Source organism: Triturus cristatus, chromosome 3_2, assembly GCF_964204655.1.
Source record: "Triturus cristatus chromosome 3_2, aTriCri1.1, whole genome shotgun sequence".
NCBI lineage: Eukaryota > Metazoa > Chordata > Amphibia > Caudata > Salamandridae > Triturus > Triturus cristatus.
The window spans coordinates 614,761,498-614,778,756 of record NC_140584.1 but is presented as its reverse complement, the minus strand read 5'-3'; the positions used below and the strand labels follow the sequence as shown (position 1 = coordinate 614,778,756).

Here is a 17,259-nt window from a genome sequence, read left to right as displayed (position 1 = left end):
TGTTGTTGCTGAAGATCAGTACTTCCGTCTTGACCATATTCATGCTTCAGGCAGTTGTTCTTTATCAGTCATTGACACTTGTCATGCATCTATGGAAGTTGGTTCTGGTGGTGGTGGGTCATCAGTGAGTGAAAGGATGAGTTGGGTGTTGTCTGCATAGGATATTATGTTGAGACCGTAAGATCTGATGATGTTGGCTAGTGGAGTCAAATATGCGTTGAAGAGTGTAGGGCTGAGGGATGAGCCCTGGAGGACACTGTAGAAGATATCCGTAGGTTCAGAGGTGAAATGTGGTAGGCAGACCCTCAGTATTTTGAATCTGATTGTGTCCCTTTGGATGCCGATGTAGTGGAGTCTTTCGATCAGCGTGTGGTAGGATATGGTGTCAAAAGCGGCAGAGAGGTCAAAGAGGATCAGAGCTGCCATTTCTCCTTGGTTAAGGAGGATTCAGATGATTTTGGTGGCTGTGACCAGGCTGGTCTTGGTGCTTTGATTGCTGCAGAAGCTGGATTGGATGGCATCTAGTAGCTGACTCTGCTTCAGGTGTGTCGTGAGTTACATGTTGATAGCCTTTTCCAGTACCTTGTCTGGGAATGGGAGCCAGGATATTGGCTGGTAGGGTTTGAGATCTCTCGGGTTGGCGGAGGGTTTTTTGAGTAGTGGTCTGACTTCGGCGTGTTTCCAGGAAATGGGAAATGTTGTGGTAGTGATTGAGGTGTTGAGCAGGGTGGTGAGTTCCTGGCCGATTCTTTGGTTTCTGAGGTTGAAGATGTGGTTAGGGCATGGGTCTGTGGGAGCATCCGAGTAGTCAGATTTCATGACGGAGGTGGAGAGGTGGTTCCAGGTGGTCAGTCTGTGGTTTATCTTGGTTGTGGTAGAGGCGTATCTGTTGAGGGAGTCCAAAGGGGTAGGTTGGGGTTTGGAGTTTCCGTATATGGGTTGCGATCTGGTCATGGAAGAAGTTGGCAAGTTTGTCGCACAGCTCTGGCAAGGGTGTGATGTTGTTTTCGCTAGTACCGGGTTGGAGAATTCCTTAATTATGTTATAAAGTTCCTTCCTGTTTTTGGTGCTGGTTTTGATGTGTGCAGCTAGAGCTGTCTTCTTTATATCTGCGAAGACTGTACAGGGAATTGACTGCAGTTTCGTACCTTTTGAGTTAAAGAGAAATTCTGTGGAACCATCTGTGGAACCATCTGTTGTTGTCATCTCGTAGATGCTGAGAGACTTTGATACCTTCCTAGATCCACTATGCTGAGATTGCTCTCTATCTAAATACTTTTCCATGACCTCTTTCTATATATTTGAGTATTCCCTTCAAGCTCCACTTTCTTGTGAACAATGCCATCCGTCTCTTTTTGCCTATTTTCAAGGCAGATACATATATAGGGATTCATTTTTCTCTGAGTCTTTGGTGATCTGTGCCAGGGTTGCCTCTCTTTCCTTTGGACCTTGATATACTTATTACGCTTGTTGCCCTGAAGAAGGTTGACCTCAGACTGAGGTCTATACCAAAACACAAGTTGGTGCTTCTGTTAAGAACAGTTAGACCAGGACCACTACTGCAATTGAGCCCTATTGGATGTAGGAAATGTGGGCCATCCTACAGCTTTAAACGATAAATGATTGGAGACATTTATGCAATATGTGATTTACCTACATTTTGTGAATCTTGGTGTTTATGATGTGTATTTGTTGGAAAACGAGGCAGCATCTGTGAGGCCTGCACAAATAACATGACTACATTTGTCCTTCACTGGGAACCAAACACCCAATTGTAGCGCCTGACTCTCAGAGGGTAGCGTTGCAGAGCAGTCTGAGGCTTACTCAAGGGGAGGTGATGTGGGCTAGTAATCGCCATTTGCAGGTGCGCAAAAATAACACTCAATAATTGATTGTCCAGTCTGTACTTTGCTTTAGAAAAGTAAAAGTACATTTATTAAACACACACACCACTCAATACTATGCACCAATTTACAAATATACATAAGCTGTTGGAATAACTTTGTGACATTGCATAACATCTCCAACCCTCCCGCAGGGGGGGTGGGGTCTAGTACCACCACTCCCATGTATGCACATCATCTTGCCCCCAATGCAGTTGGTTGAACATAGCCTGGGGCGAGGGCCCGGCGCACTAGCACTATCACAGTGGCGACCCCCCCCACCATTATCTCCACAAGCATTTAAAATAGGTAACCCTGCCTCGGTGACATATAACCCTGACTGAGCATGTCCTACTGACCATAAAGTATGCACCTCTATATCTTAAGGGTAGCAGTCTGGGTTCTTCACCTAAGCGCAGCAGCAAAAAAACATGTTTAAGCAACACTTTAGAATGACAGTACTCATCACATTTGTGGATCACTAGAATGCATTGCAATTGCAGCCCCTAAAGGCATCACAGATAAAAAATAATCATAGGATTACACATATACAGCCAGACACCCTAGGAGGAATGTGGGGCAACATAATCCCACTTTGCTTATGACATCACCTCGCACAAGTACTTCACATTACACATGTGACCTTCAATTCTTCTACAAGAAATAACATTAGTAAAAGCATTTCTGGTGCAATTACATCTCTTCACCTCCAGGGGATGCCCTTCTCTAGACATCCCCTACTCAGCCCTTCACTCCATTATGCATTTCTCGACCCTCCTCCAGCTGTAGAACAAATGTTCCAGCCCAAGAAGAGTTCAAATTCTGGCTGATCCCTTGAGGGGTTTTTCCTTTTAAGGAAACTTAGGGTGACTTTTCTCTTCGTGCTGGGGGGGAAGACTGAGCGTTCCAGCAGCTCCTCCCAGCACCTTTTCACAAGTGAGGGTGACCCCCCCTCCTCTGGGGGCCACCAGGAACCAAAACGACAGACTTCCAAATGCCTGGCAAGGCATTATGGGGCGCTTCGTGCTCCTGGTTATGAATACTAGATGAGCCGCTCTCCCGCTGTGCTGGGGAGAGCCGCGCTGGCAGTGTTGGTGGCTACGCCGTGTTCTTGTGCCTCGGTGGGGGGCCGGTCCCAACCGGACCCCCAGGTGAGAGAATGTGGCTCGGGGAACCCCCCCCCCTCGGCCCGTTTTCAGGGGCCCGGTCCCACCCAGGCCAGGTGCAGTGCCTTGTGTCCTCTCTGAGTCCCGGTCCCACCCGGGACCCCCACTGGCCTTCCAGTTGGAGGGAAGCCAGGGGAGCCCACCCCCGGCTGCCCCCACCGGCTCCACGTGCGGCCAGCACCCTCATGTGCTGCCGTGGGAGCCGGACGATCACTTCTGGCAGACGCGTCCTGTTCTCCGGTCCGGCTGGACTGTAGGGGAGGGTGGCGGAACTTCCCCGGCCTCATCCCCTTCTTCAGGGCCCGGGGATGGGGTCCCAGGCCCCTGGAAATCTTCGGGGGGGTGCGACGGCGCCCCCTTCCATCCTGGTCTCCTCGGGGCCCAGGGATGGGGTCCCAGGCCCCCTCCTTCTCCTCGCGGGGAGCGCGGCGGCGCTCCCTGTCTTTGGCGGTTTTGGCAGGCGCCCGGGTGGGCTCCTGGCACTCCGCTTGGGGCATCTTCACGGGGAGCGCGACGGCGCTCCCCGACTTTGCGTCGGGGCCTGGGGATGGGGTGCCGGGCCCTGTACATCTTCGAGGGGAGCGCGACGGCACTCCCCTGCCTCTGGAATCACCGGGGGCCAGGGTGGGCTCCTGGCCCCCTTCAGGGAGCATTACGTAGAGCGCGGCGGCGCCCCCCGCCTTTACTTCTTTGGGTGGCAGCCCCCGGGACCTGACCCACCCCGGGGGCATTTCTGAGACCGACAGCAGAGCCCCACACGCTTCGTCGTCGGTCTTCTTGGAGGTCAAAGGTCGCGTACCTTCTGGGGGGCATATCTCAGCCCCCAGGGGTCCACTCTTCTCCATTTTGGCATCTTCTTGCTCCTGGTGGCGCCCCTCAGCCACTGGGAGCACTCTACTTCGCCCTCCGGGTCTCCAAGAGGGTGGATTCAGCAGGGAGCTGTCTTCACTGGCTCCCTGCGCCAGCCTTTCGCCTGGCTCTCCTCCTTGGCCTCTCTTCTCCCTGCGCAAAGGCCACTGCTTCTGCACACCGGTCCTGGGCTCTTCTTCTGGTGCTGATAGGGTCCTGGGGGCAGTCGGGGTGTCTCTCCTTCCAATTGCCCATTGCGCCAGGCTCCAGCCCCTTCAGCCTCAGCAGACCACACCCCAGAGAGAGCTTCTCTTCCTGTGCAAGCACTTTTAAAAAGTTGAGTAGGGGGCTGGCAGGAAGTCTCTGTTGGTCCTATCAAACAGCGACACATCACTTCCCTGCTCCCTCCTTCTTGTCCAGCCTCTGGGCTTGTTCAAAATGGCGTCGTCCAGGGTCTCTGGCCACATGTCTCTGAAGCCCTTTCCCCCTACGCTGCCTTCCCTCCTTGGTGCAGCCTGGTGCCTGGCACCAAGTGACAGCTGCTAATGGATGAGCCTGTAGCCCCACCCATCTTCTCTTCGTGGAGAGGAGGTCCTAGCTTGTGGAAGAAAGGTTATCAATCCATCCAGCTGAGATCAGCCCTCAGCCTGGGTCTGGTCATGGCTGGCTCAGAGAACTATGACAGTTCTGGATGACCCAAAAACAGTACAAATATGACTTTGGACTCTGCAGAATACTTCTTTTCACATCCGCTACAGTGGACTTAAGTGTGTGTCTGGAATATGTAGGCCTAATGGAAGTTAATCTAGCCCATGAGCTCCACATTCCCATAGGGGAATAAGGAAGTTAAAAAAAACAGTAAGACACACTGACTTTCCCTGGCATGTTTCTTTCCAGTGTATAAAGCCTATTCCATGTCTCCACCCAATACTGCATAAGTCCTGCCACACCATTCACTTTGTAGCTGCTCCTGGACTGCGCACGCTAGGAATCTCCCCTGCGCAGCCCGTACACGTTTGCACACGCATGTACACATGTGTCTGCATGTAACCAGCCCGGTGTCCCTTACTCCAGCTGCTGCGCAGTGGCCTGGTCAAGCCAGGGGGACACCAGTAAAATCCCCTTGCAGTCTCTTACATCCTAGGTTCACTGTGGGTGAGTCCCAACTTATGAGGCTCCCCCACAGTAAAAGCTCAACAATTAGGTGCTCAAAAAGCAAAACATCCGGGTGGCCCATAGTGTCAGAACCACCTTCTAACACACGCCGCGCCCAGCTGATTCCTACAGTGAAGAAGTAGCCACTCTACATGGGCACACTTCCCGTAGTCAGCGATAACTAGTAATAAGCGGTTCTGATCAGACCCCCCTTACTGACCAGTTATCCACTCAGACCACCTACTCCTCCCATCCATGAAATCTCCACCCATGACAGGGATCCCAGACCACTCTAAGAACCCTCCGGGCTCTAAGTTAGATACCTCTAGGTCACTAATGGTCTACATGGACCCAGCCTAACTAGGCCCACCTTTGACCTTGGGCATGCAACTCTATGCCTACCACTTCTCTGGACAAGGGTACAGTGCCTCAGCACCGATGCGGTCTTCTGGGATAGGTCTACATCCCACCCCTTGGGTCACTAGCTGGTCTCCCTTCCAGAGTTTGTTCCAACCAGTACCCTCTCTCCGTTTGGTCCTTGAACCTCAAAGGTGCAACCTCTCTGGACCCTCACCCTCAGCCTGCCGCTGAGGTCATTCTGCTGCCACCACCCTTTCGGGATCACTGGCTTCCCTAAAGAAAGCACAGCCACTAGTGCTTCCCCACACTGAAAAGCACCCTTTGGCCACTGGCCTGGCTCCCTGATAGGACCTCAGACCGGCCTCACCACCACACTGGCAGTGCCAGGGAGGAACACTGAGGGTGCCTCATCAGACATCCTACAGCTCACTCCCCCCGTCAGTAGCTCCACACGGAAACTACCCCAGGAACATAGACCCCTTCCTTGTTCTCCGCTGGGAGAACAGGGCCTATGCACCCTTTCCTCCGAGAGGTGCGCTCTCCTCCCGAAGTACCCTTATAGAGCCTGTGGGCCCCGAGTTAGCTAGACCCAGGCCCTCCACTCCTAAATCTCCCCGGTCTCCTGCTGTGCCTTGGGAGACCGCCCAGGGACCTACATGGTCCCTGGATGGCCTGCACCACCCCTTCTGAAGAGCAGGGTCCCTTCACTTCAGATAGGCCCCACCTGCCTTCAGGGTAGTACTACCACTCTCAGCCCGGGACCCTAAAGATCCCGGCTAGGCCTGCACCACCCCTTTGCGAAATACAGGGTCCTTTCACTTAAGATAGGCCCCACCTGTGTTCAGGGTGGTACTACCTGGCAGAAGCCCACCTCCCGCCTCGAGCTCGGGGATCACCCCCATGCTCCTGGTCCTGGGGTTCAAGTCCCACAGGGCCTACCTGACTGGTTACCGGCTACGCATCGCCCCAGCCACCACTTCAGGTTCCCTCCACCAGCTCCTGGTTCTGGGGTTCAAGTCCCACAGGACCTACCGGACTGGTCACCGGCCACCCGACCCTGACACCTCAGGGTCTATCACTAACCCTTCACCAGGAACTAGGAAGCACATCGCCCCCACTGGGTAAGTTACCTAGCCCACCTAGGGTACCTAGGGGCTACCACTATACACCATCACTCAAGAACTACCCTCCTTGGGGGCCACCCACTACCAGGGGCCACCCCTGGGTTGCTCACCTCCCCACCAGTTAACTTGGGGGACCTACTGGACACCCAACTCTACCATACCCTGTTCCCACCGTGATGTAGGTATCATCAATCCAAAGCTTTGTGGGTATTGCTTAAAGAGCTGCACATCCATTTATAATAATAAATCTAGGTCATTTGATTTTGAAAAAAAAACTTTTTTTTCTCCTCTTTGGGGTGCTCCAATGGTGTTACACTACCCACCCACCAGGGTATATTATCACTATAACTCAAGAGCCTAGAACAATGTTTCAACCAAAATACACCAGAGCACACCAGATCATTATATCTATATTCCACAGGTGAACTTTTTGACACCAACGATGTTCCACTTGACCATTAATCAAATGTCCTTTTGATCAAAAAATAGAGTAGAGTCTTGCATCAGGTCCTTCTGAAGAATTTTATTTTCACTTCTTAAAACATGCAGAGCAACAGCAGCCGACGCACGTTTCGGGTCCCCCCCCCCCCCGGGCTTTTTCAAGGCTCAAATTTGACGAAATTGTGTCCTAATCAAAATATCACTGTTCACGAAAAGCTAACCTCTTTGTTGGTCATTCCCAGACATTTCACAGATGCGAAGCCATCCCAATTATTCACGATGTCAATTGCTTTAAAATGACAGGTCCTTTCCAAGCGCTAATTCCACAGTCGCAGACAGCCGCTTCGTATCATTTGTAGGACCTTGATAAGTCCTGTATCATGTACTTATTCACCGCTATTTGTAATCGGCAGCTCAGTGATGTAGGTACCAGTTGCTGTCCCCATCTCTTGAGGAGATACCCTCCTCATGCAGGTGTAGTGTATGTAGTGTTAGGGTTCAAAGGTGTACAATATGGCTTAGAACATTTGTATGCAATCATTTCCTGGAAAGCACCATCCCGCTAGCACATGATAATCAACATTGCGCGGTCATATCAGTACAGTTTACATTTAAACCATAATAACTTCACATGACACATATGGGCGTGGGGCTTTCCTTTGCCATACCTTTAGTTCACATAACCAAAACTTTGAACCCTTCTCAGAGCCTTGCGCTCCTCCGTTTTCTCATTGCTGCATAGGTAATGTGTGGCAAAACTGGACTTATCAAATGCTATAAATGCGCACCAGAATGAGATACTATGTTTCCCGCCGCTAGACACCAATGTTGGAAAACGGGGCAGCATCTGTGAGGCATGTACAAATAACGGGAAACATCCTGAACAACGAATCCGGAACAATGAGTTCCGGAGTCACGAAAGCGGAACAACGACTTGCCCGAACAACGACTCTGACTTAACCACGCATGTGCGTGGTTAAGGCTGAGTCGGTCTAGTGTTCGGCCACGGCGGAGTTCGGACGAGCATCACAGTGGCAGAGGAACAGGTAAGAGGGGTTGATTTTTATAGGGTGGGGGTTATGGGTTAGTTTATAGGGGTTTGGGTTTAGTATTTAGGGGGTATGGGTGATCGTGATAGATTAGAAGGTGTGAGAGGGATTAGTATAAAGGAGTAGAATACGTAAATAGGAGGTGGGGGTATACGTGATTAGTAAAAGGGAGAGGGAAATTCGTTTTATGGGGGTTGAGTTAGTATTTAGGAGGACGGGGGTTTCGTGATTAATTAAAGGAAGAGGGGAAATAGATTTAAAGGGGTTGAGTACGTATTTAGGATGAGGGGGTTTTGTAATTATTTATAAGGGAGAGGGGAATTCGATTTAGGGGGGTTGCGTTCGTATTTTAGGGAGTGTGAGTGATCGAGTTTTTGTTTTTGGGTGGGGGGAATTCGTATTTAAGGGGTGGGGGATCGGGATAGTATTTGGAAAGCATTTTTTTTAACACGCATTCCTTTAACAAGAAAAATCGTGATAAAGGAATGCGTGGTAAAAAAAACGTGGTTTAGACGAGGTCGTGGTTGCGACCTCGTTGTTAAGGAAGTCGTGGTTGGGGAACTCGTTGTTACAACATACAACCACAAATAACATGACTACATTTGTCCTTCACTGGGAACCAAACACCCAATTGTAGCGCCTGACTCTCAGAGGGTAGCATTGCAGAGCAGTCTTCCAGTTGGAGGGCAGCCTGGGGAGCCCACCCCACCAGCTCCCCGCGTGAACAACACCCTTGTGTGCTGCCACGGGAGCCGTCTGATCACTTCTGGCAGACACGTCCTGATCTCTGGTTCAGCTGGACTGTGAGGGAGGGCGGCAGCCCTTCCCCGGCCTCATCCCCTTTATCGGGCCCGGGGATGGGGTCCCAGGCCCCCGGAAATCTTCGGAGGGGTGCGATGGCGCCCCCTTCCATCCTGGTCTCCTCGGGCCTGGCGATGGGGTCCCAGGCCCCCTCCTTCTCTTCGCCGGGAGCACGTCGGCACTCCCTGTCTTTGGCGGTTTCGGCGGGCGCCATGGTGGGCTCCTGGCGCTCTGCCCGGGGCATCTTCACGGGGAGCACGACGGCGCTCCCCGACTTTGCTTCGGGGCCCGGGGATGGGGTCCCGGGCCCCCATACATCTTCGTGGGGAGCGCGAAGGCGCTCCCCTCCCTCTGGAATCACCGGGGGCCAGGGTGGGCTCCTGGCCCCCTTCAGGGAGCTGCACAGGGAGCGCGAGGTGCTCCCCGCCTTTATTTCTTTGGGGGCAGCTCCCAGGACCTGACCGACCCCGGGGGCATTTCTGAGACCGGCGGCGGAGCCCCATGCGCTTCGTCATCGGTCTTCTTGTAGGTCAAAGGTCACGTACCTTCTGGGGGGCATATCTCAGTCCCCAGGGGTCCGATCTTCTCATTTTTGCGTCTTGTTGCTCCTGGTGGCGCCCCTCAGCCACTGGGAGCACTCTCCTTTGCCCTCCGGGTCTCCAAGAGGGTGGATTCAGCAGGGAGCTGTCTTCACTGGCTCCCTGCGCCAGCCTTTCGCCTGGCTCTCCTCCTTTGCCTCTCTTCTCCTTGCGCAGAGGCCACTGCTTCTGCGCACCGGTCCTGGGCTCTTCTTCTGGTGCTGATAGGGTCCTGGGGGAAGTCGGGGGTCTCTCCTTCCAACTGCCCATTACACCAGGCTCCAGCACCTTCAGCCTCAGCAGACCACACCCCAGAGAGAGCTTTTCTTCCTGTGCAAGCACTTTTTAAAAGTTGAGTAGGGTGCTGGCAGGAAGTCTCTGTCGGTCCTATCAAACAGCGACACATCACTTCCCTGCCCCTGCTCCCTCCTTCTTGTCCAGCCTCTAGGCTTGTTCAAAATGGCATTGTCCAGGGTCTCTGGCCACATGTCTCTGAAGCCCCTTCCTCCCACCCTGCCTTCCCTCCTTGGTGCAGCCTGGTGCCTGGCACCCAGTGACAGCTGCTAATGGATGAGCCTGTAGGCCCACCCATCTTCTCTTCGTGGAGAGGAGGTCCTAGCTTGTGGAAGAAAGGTTATCAATCCATCCAGCTGAGGTCAGCCCTCAGCCTGGGTCTGGTCATGGCTGGCTCAGAGAAATATGACAGTTCTGTATGACCCAAAAGCAGTACAAATATGACTTTGGACTCTGCAGAATACTTCTTTTCACTTCCGCTACAGTGGACTTAAGTGCGTGTCTGGAATCTGTAGGCCTAATAGAAGTTAATCTAGCCCATGGGCTCCACATTCCCATAGGGGAATAATGAAGTAAAAAAACAGTAAGACACACTGACTTTCCCTGGCATGTTTCTTTCCAGTGTATAAAGCCTATTCAATGTCACCATCCAATACTGCATAAGTCCTGCCACACCATTCACTTTGTAGCTGCTCCTGGACTGCGCACGCTAGGAATCTCCCCCGCAGCCCGTACACGTGTGCACACGCATGTACACATGTGTCTGAATGCAATTAGCCCGGTGTTCCTTACTCCAGCTGCTGCGCAGCACCAGTAAAATCCCCATGCAGTCTCTTACATCCTGAGTTCACTGTGGGTGAGTCCCAACTTATGAGGCTCCCCCACAGTAAAAGCTCAACAATTAAGTGCTCAAAAAGCAAAAAATCCGGGCGGCCTATAGTGTCAGTACCACCTTCTAACAGTAGTATATAAGTATTTTTCTATTTTTGTCAATGTATGTGTTATATTGTTGTCTGAATTGTATCATTGTTTTCTAAGTTATGACACAATATTTATATAAAGAACAAGAAACAGAAAAGAATACATTTTATAAAAATGTCATCTTTGTGATAAATAAATCACTGTAAGGGATTGCTTGTCACTGTGGCGTGGTGGGCTATTGCGCAACATTTTGTGATCTTCAATGTATGATCCTTTCATTGGAATTGTATTTATTCACCAGGCAGGAATTGCTTTTGTTTAGGGTTCTTTGTTGCCCTTAGCAGCCTGTGGTAAAGGTTGAGGGAGGTCTTGAAGGCTGCTCTGTCAGATGTGTCCTTGCTGGAGTGCCATCTCCTCTCCATCTGTTTGCTGTCCCTTTTCACTGTTCTGAGTTCTTGGGTGTACCAGCCGGCCATTTTGGAGGATCTTCCGATTGTTGCTCTTGATGAGGGTGATGCTAGTGGCACAGTTGGTGATTCAGGTGTTGAAGTTCTTAATTCTCTGTTCCAGGTTGGTGGCAGCAGCTGGGTTGGAGCCGTTGAGGGCATTCGTCCAGCTGATCTGTGAAATTTTGCTGCAGCTGTGGTGGTGGGCGCTGGCCATCTTGTGTGTGGAGGTACAGAAGTTGGAAATGCTGAAGTGGATGATGGAGTGATCGGTCCATGTGAGTTCTGTGACATGGCTGTATTTTACACAGTTGCTGGAGGTGAAGATGGGGCCCAGCGTGTGTCCTGTGGTGTGGGTGGGGTCGTGGACAATCTGGGTCAGTGGGATGAGGCTGCTCATACTGTCGAGGAGGTGTGCAGTGTTGTTGTTGTTGGGGTTCATCGGTGTGGAAGTTGAGGTCGCTGAGGAAGATTTAGTCTTTGGAGTCCAGGGCTAGGGGCACAATGAAGTCTGCAACTGTGTTGCAGAAGCTGGAGAGCAGGTCCAGGGGTTGATATGTGAGGGTGCCTTTGATGGTTTTCTTGCAGTGTGGAGCTTAAAGTTAAGGTATTCCATGGGGGGGGTGGTATTGTCAGTATTTGTGGTGCACTGTATGGTCTCTTTGTGGAGGATGGCTGTTCCTCCTCCCGGCTTGTTGGTGCAGTCCTGATGAGTGATTTTCTATTCATCGAGGATCATTGTGGCAATGTCAGGGGTGATCCAGGTCTCGTGAGGAAGACAATGTTGGGTGCGAAGGTGGTGATGAGGTCCCAGAACTCGGTGGAGTGCTAGCACATAGAGAATGTGTTGAGGAGTAGGCAGTGGAGTTGGTGGATCACTTCTGGTGTGGTGAGACGAGGGGTCAGTGCGGTGCTTTTTAGTTTAAGGGTGATTGTGCTGGTGCAGGAGAAGGTCTATCTGGTGCGGGAGAATGGCTATACCATATAGTTTGGTGTGGCATGGTAGCAGAGTTTGCTGGGTTGTCTGGTGTTCATGTCACTCAGGATGGCTGTGTCGTACCTGTCGTTGTGTCGGGAGCCAGGGGTCCTGGTGCTGGGCACAGTCCAGATGCAGACGGGTGCAGATGGGCTTGCCTTTGGTGCGGCACGACCATGCTGCGGCCTCCATTAGGTAGGTCCGGGGAGGAAGGAGGGTCTGGGGAGGCGGTGGGTGGGGCTAGGCGGGAGGCGAGAGCACGGCAGTAGCAATCATGAGAGGGGTTTGTGGGAGGTGAGAAAAACAGGCAGCAAGAAAAAGCACAAGAATTGAGCAAAATGAATAGCGCAGTGAGACAAAAAGCACAAGAATTAAGCAGCAAAATTGGCACAAGAATTAGGAAACAAGAATGACGCAGTGAGACAAAAAGCACAAGAATTAAGCAGCAGAAATGGCACAAGAATTAAGCAAAAAGAATAGCGCTGGGAGACAAAAAGCACAAGAATTAAGCGGCAGAATTGGTACAAGAATAGGCACAAGAATTAAACAAAAATAATTAAACAAAAGCACAAGAATTACCGAAGCACCAGCGAGGGCTGTCAGCACAAGGGGGGTCTGGGACCTGCTCAATGGTGTCGCACTGCAGCCTCTATTTAGTAGGTCCTAAGAGGAGTGAGGAGCGGTGGGGAGGGCTAGGTGAGGAGAACCGGGGCAGCAATTGGAGGGGGATTGGTGGGAGGCGGGAAAAAACAAGCAACAAGAAAAAGCACAAGAATTGAGCAGCAGAACTGGCACAAGAATTAAGCAAAAAGAATAAGGCAGTGAGACAAAAAGCACAAGAATTAAGCAGCAGCATTGGCACTAAAATAGGAACAAGAATTAAACAAAAAGAATAGCGCAAGTAGACAAATGCACAAGAATTAGCGAAGCAGGTGGAGGGCTGGCAACACAAGGGAGATCTGGGCCTGGGATGCTTAACCTCGGTTATTTACTCTTGATTTCTATCTATTCTTCACCTATACACTCAGTTATCTTTCTTTGCCCACTGTTCTCCATCCTTGTCTTATATTATATTGCATTTACCTTTCTCTTTTTCTGTTATCATTGCTTAACATGAATCCCTTCCCTACACTTTTCAACATCATTTTCCAGTGACTTCTATCTCTACTGAAGAGCCTTGATTTTTGTTATAATTCCTTGACCATCTCTTGTGCATGCATAATGTCTGTCATATTCCATTGATCTCTCTCTCTCTCTCGATCGCTCTTTCTATTGTCTGTCCTCTGACTTTGGTCCCATCTCTCCCCTATAGTTGGCCTTTATTCTCTCTCCCCTTCACCACTGTCCTCTCTCTGTCCTTGATCTAGGTTTTCATTTTTCGAATTCTCTCTGTTCTCTGTTCTTGACGTATATCTTCATTATCTTCAATTTATGTCTCTGCTTTCCTTGACCACTGCTCCTTTTTCGCCTTCTTTACCCAGGACCTCTATTATCTTCTCACATCCTCTGTCTGTTCTGTACCCTTAATCTTCGATCTATTTTCTTGATAAGTTTTCAAAGTGTATGTTTCTTTATGTTTATGAGATTTATTGAGAGCATAGCTGCTCAAGGGCTTCCCAGCGCTGAAGAGAGAGGGAGTGGGGGGGGAGGGGGGGAGAGGGGGTGTGTCGAGGAGGTGTAGAGGAGCAACACTATTATCTTCCACCTGCCTTTCTATTTTTTTTTTACTCTTGACCTCTATTATCTTTCGTGAAAGCCTCTTCTCTACACATTTTTCTTGACTTCCCTTGACCCCTGTCTCTTCTCATTCCTTGTTTTCTACTATATATCCTTGTTGTCTCTGTTTTCTAACCTTGATCTGCACTTGTCCTTTGATCTCCCTGCCTTTCTATCCCACTTCTGCTTCCTTCGCTTGGTTTCTGTTTTTCTATCCTTGATCTCTGTTATCTCCCCTGGACCTCTTTCTTCTCTACCCTTAGTCACTGTTGTCTTCCTTTGTTATTCATGTCTTTGATCTATTGTGTTCCTTTATATCTGTCGTTCTGTCGTATATATGTTATTTGCACTTAATCTCTATTTTTTCTACTGCCCTTGACCTTTGCCCTTCACTTGCCTTGCCCTGTGTCCCTCGAGAACCTTGAGGGGTTATTTTCCTTTGGTTTCTCTCGCCACTCTTGGTCGTTGTTATTTTCCCTTGGTGTCTTTATGTTTTATACACTTGATATATCTTCCATGACCTTGACATCTGTCGCTTTCAAACTCTTGATCGGGTATATTCCCTTGGTTTCCTTCTCCACTCTGTACACTAAATAATTGTTATTTTTGCTTTATCTCCTTTAGATTTCTGCCCTTGATCTGTTATCCTCCTTGACCATTCATTCTCTGTTGGTCCTTTAGTCTCTGTTACCATCCTCACTCACCGTTGCCTGTCTTTGACCTCCGTCCTTCCTCTCCGCTTGATCGCATCTTTCGTGCAGTTGTTATATAGCGTGAACCCGACTCTGAAGGTCTTGAAGCGCTTTACACGAGAACCGATTCTCCCCCTAGATCTCTACCATCATCCCAGATCTTTTTGGTGTGCTACTTTTCTTCTTCCTGTTCTTTGGCACATGATGGCGCACTGACTGCAGATTTGGGATGTTAAGAATGAGTTGCTAAGAATAGTTGCTGGCAGGACCCCCTCCTCCGACCCCCACCGGCGGTCTCATTCTTGGATCCGGAAGCTCTTCAGCCTGCACTTCAATGGGTGTTGACTGGGTAACCTGCGAGCAAGAGGGGTCGCCTGCAAACGTGATGTAAATTGGGGAGCTATGCAGGGTGCTCGACTTTGTACGTGCTTGAGCTCATTGCAGACTCACTGAGGGGCGGGAGGAGGAGGGTGTCCCACTGCTTGTATTCTCATTCCTCCCGTAAAAGATCATATTGACTTTCTTCCTCATTTTATCAATCTTCCCGTCTCCAACTTTCACAACCCTACGCTCGACTATGCTTCTTGAAAGTAGGAGTTCTCTCTGCCTACAGCCCGTTTTCCACGCTTCCCCTGTTTTGTCCTTCATTCCTGTCTCGCTATCTGCTTTCTGTCCCTACCCCTCCCTTTCCCGCGTTGGTCCCTCCCTGTCCCCTCCTTCGTCTTCGGGAGCAGTAAGTTTACATGTAAAACAGTAAAATATGGACAGAGACCTCTCTTGAACAGGCGGGAGATCCCCACCCGACAAACCTTCGCTGCACTCTGTGGTGAGCGACAGAGTGCCCGGTGGGTGATTCTGTCTGCGGAGTGACCGTATCTATCTACAGCGAACCCCTCTCTGCTGCGAGTGCCTGCTTGCGGTGAGTAGCTGTCTAGGCGGGTGAGTGACTGTCTTCAGCGAGTGACCGTCTCGGGAGAGAGACTGTGAGATTAAGTGGGTCACTGTGTTTGGTACGCAACTGTGTTCTTGGTGAATGGCTGTCTGGTTGCACACATGCTAGGTTAACCAATGTTTCTTTACAGTTTCTGTGAAACGGGGTCTCGTGAGTGTGTGTCTTAATTTTAAAATAGTATATGTATTGTTTTGTTTATCAAGTAGATTTTGTGAATGATGTGTGCATCTATATGTTTTTTATTAACTGCCAATAAAGCTTTAGCCCGGAATGTGTATGGCTATCTGCGATGTGACTGTTCTGACGTCTTCTGCTCCTTGCAGTGAGAGTGTGGCTGCAGAGACGGTCTGCTTCAAGCGCGTTTCTACAGAAAGTGACTTAGTCTGCAGTGAAGTCCAATATCATCAGTGAATGATTCTGTCTGCAGAGAGTAACAGAGTATGTGGTAACAATATAGGTAGAGAGTCAGTCGCCAGTGGCTGGATCTGAGGTGAAGGAATGCCAGTGATGACGTGCTGCCGTGATAAGGCTGCGTGTGATCAACAGCTACAAATAGAATGAGAGTCTGCCCCGGATGAAAGACCGCCGAGGGCGGTGTTGTGTAAGGTGAGTAGGTGTCCACAGCGAGACAGTGACTGTGGTGAGTGGCTGTCTGTAGTGACCGACCAAGCGTGTCAGCAGGGAATCATTTTATATTTGTCAGTTGACTGTGTCTGGGGTCGGTGACTGCCCTCAAGGTGCGAATGTGCCCTATCGGTGATTGTATCTACTGCGAATACGGAGGATGCAGTGTGTTAGAGTTAATCGGCTAAACCAGCAGTTCATAATTGTAGTGAGTGACTGCAAAGAAAGGCCGTGGGCAAGGAATGACTTTGTGTCTTTTTTAAAGTTTTAAAGAGATGATGAGGGACTGTTCGTGGGCGTGGCTAGCTGCAGCGAGAGGGAAAGACAGTACTGAGTGGTTTCCGCATGATGTGACATGCATTGAACGGCAGGCAGTCCGCCGTTAAATTATTGCCTTCTGTCAGTGACGCCTTCTGTGACAAAGCTCTTAAGTGTCTGTCGTGGGAATGATGGATCTGCACCGAACAACGCTGGTGAGAGGCTTGATCTAGAGGGGGGGGGGGGGGAGAACAGCAAGTGACTATGTAAGGCTGCCCGGGGGGGGGGTTGCGCAGCGGCCCGCCCCTTTGAGGGCGGCCGCCTTAGTGCCACAGGAAGGCACAGGGGTGGGAGGTCGTGTCCCTGGGTTTGACCAAGGGAGACCCCAGACAGGTAGCTGCTTCCGGCGGGGAGGAGCAAAGGGGGGTACATATGCTGTCCCCGCCCCCTCCTCGCCCTCTTGTCCGCTCGTTCGCCTTGGGTTAGATCGTCGTCGCGAGTCGTCGTATCGTTGCGCCTGCTCCTTCTGATTTCGGTGAGTTGGCCGGTTGCATTCCTCGCCCCGGCCCTGTCCCTGGGCAGTGCCAGGCGACGGGGCCCTGTGGTAGGCGTACCACGGGCGGGGGGTGGTCGTGCCCTGAGCTGAGGCCAGTTATTGCCGAGGCGTGGGGGGGGGGTACGAGGTCGGGGTCGCGTTTTAACGTGTACGGTGGGGGAATGAGTGAACAGAATACTCGCAGCTCGGCATGGACTGCAGTACACGGGACACGGGTTTGGTCCTGGGAGTCGTGTCTTCAGCTGTGTTCATAGGCAAATCTCACCCCCCACCACTATCCCGTCGTGATGGTTTGGAGCAGGGAAACAAGTCTTGTCTTGGGGGGGGGGGGATCGCGCACGCCTCCGGCGATGGGCTCGTTTTCCCCCGCGCTTACAGGTGTCAAGGGAAGGCTGGAGCCTTCTCGGGGCTCGTCTCT

The 17,259-nt window shown here is 51.0% G+C and overlaps 1 protein-coding gene across 5 annotated transcripts in view; it reads left to right on the top strand.

Moving 5' to 3' along the window:
• The first annotated feature begins 14,741 nt into the window (after nt 1-14,741).
• The window catches only part of LOC146857827 (PRKC apoptosis WT1 regulator protein-like), a 166,926-nt gene continuing 164,408 nt past the window's right edge, over nt 14,742-17,259 (top strand). For 2 of the 5 annotated variants that reach the window (XM_085648500.1, XM_085648499.1), the window contains exon 1: nt 15,172-15,370. The gene's annotated coding sequence lies outside the window, so the exon portion shown is untranslated. Of the gene's footprint in view, nt 14,873-15,170; nt 15,371-17,259 lie in introns of those variants that run through there. The other 3 variants (XM_085648501.1, XM_085648502.1, XM_085648503.1) reach the window with 3 other exon arrangements.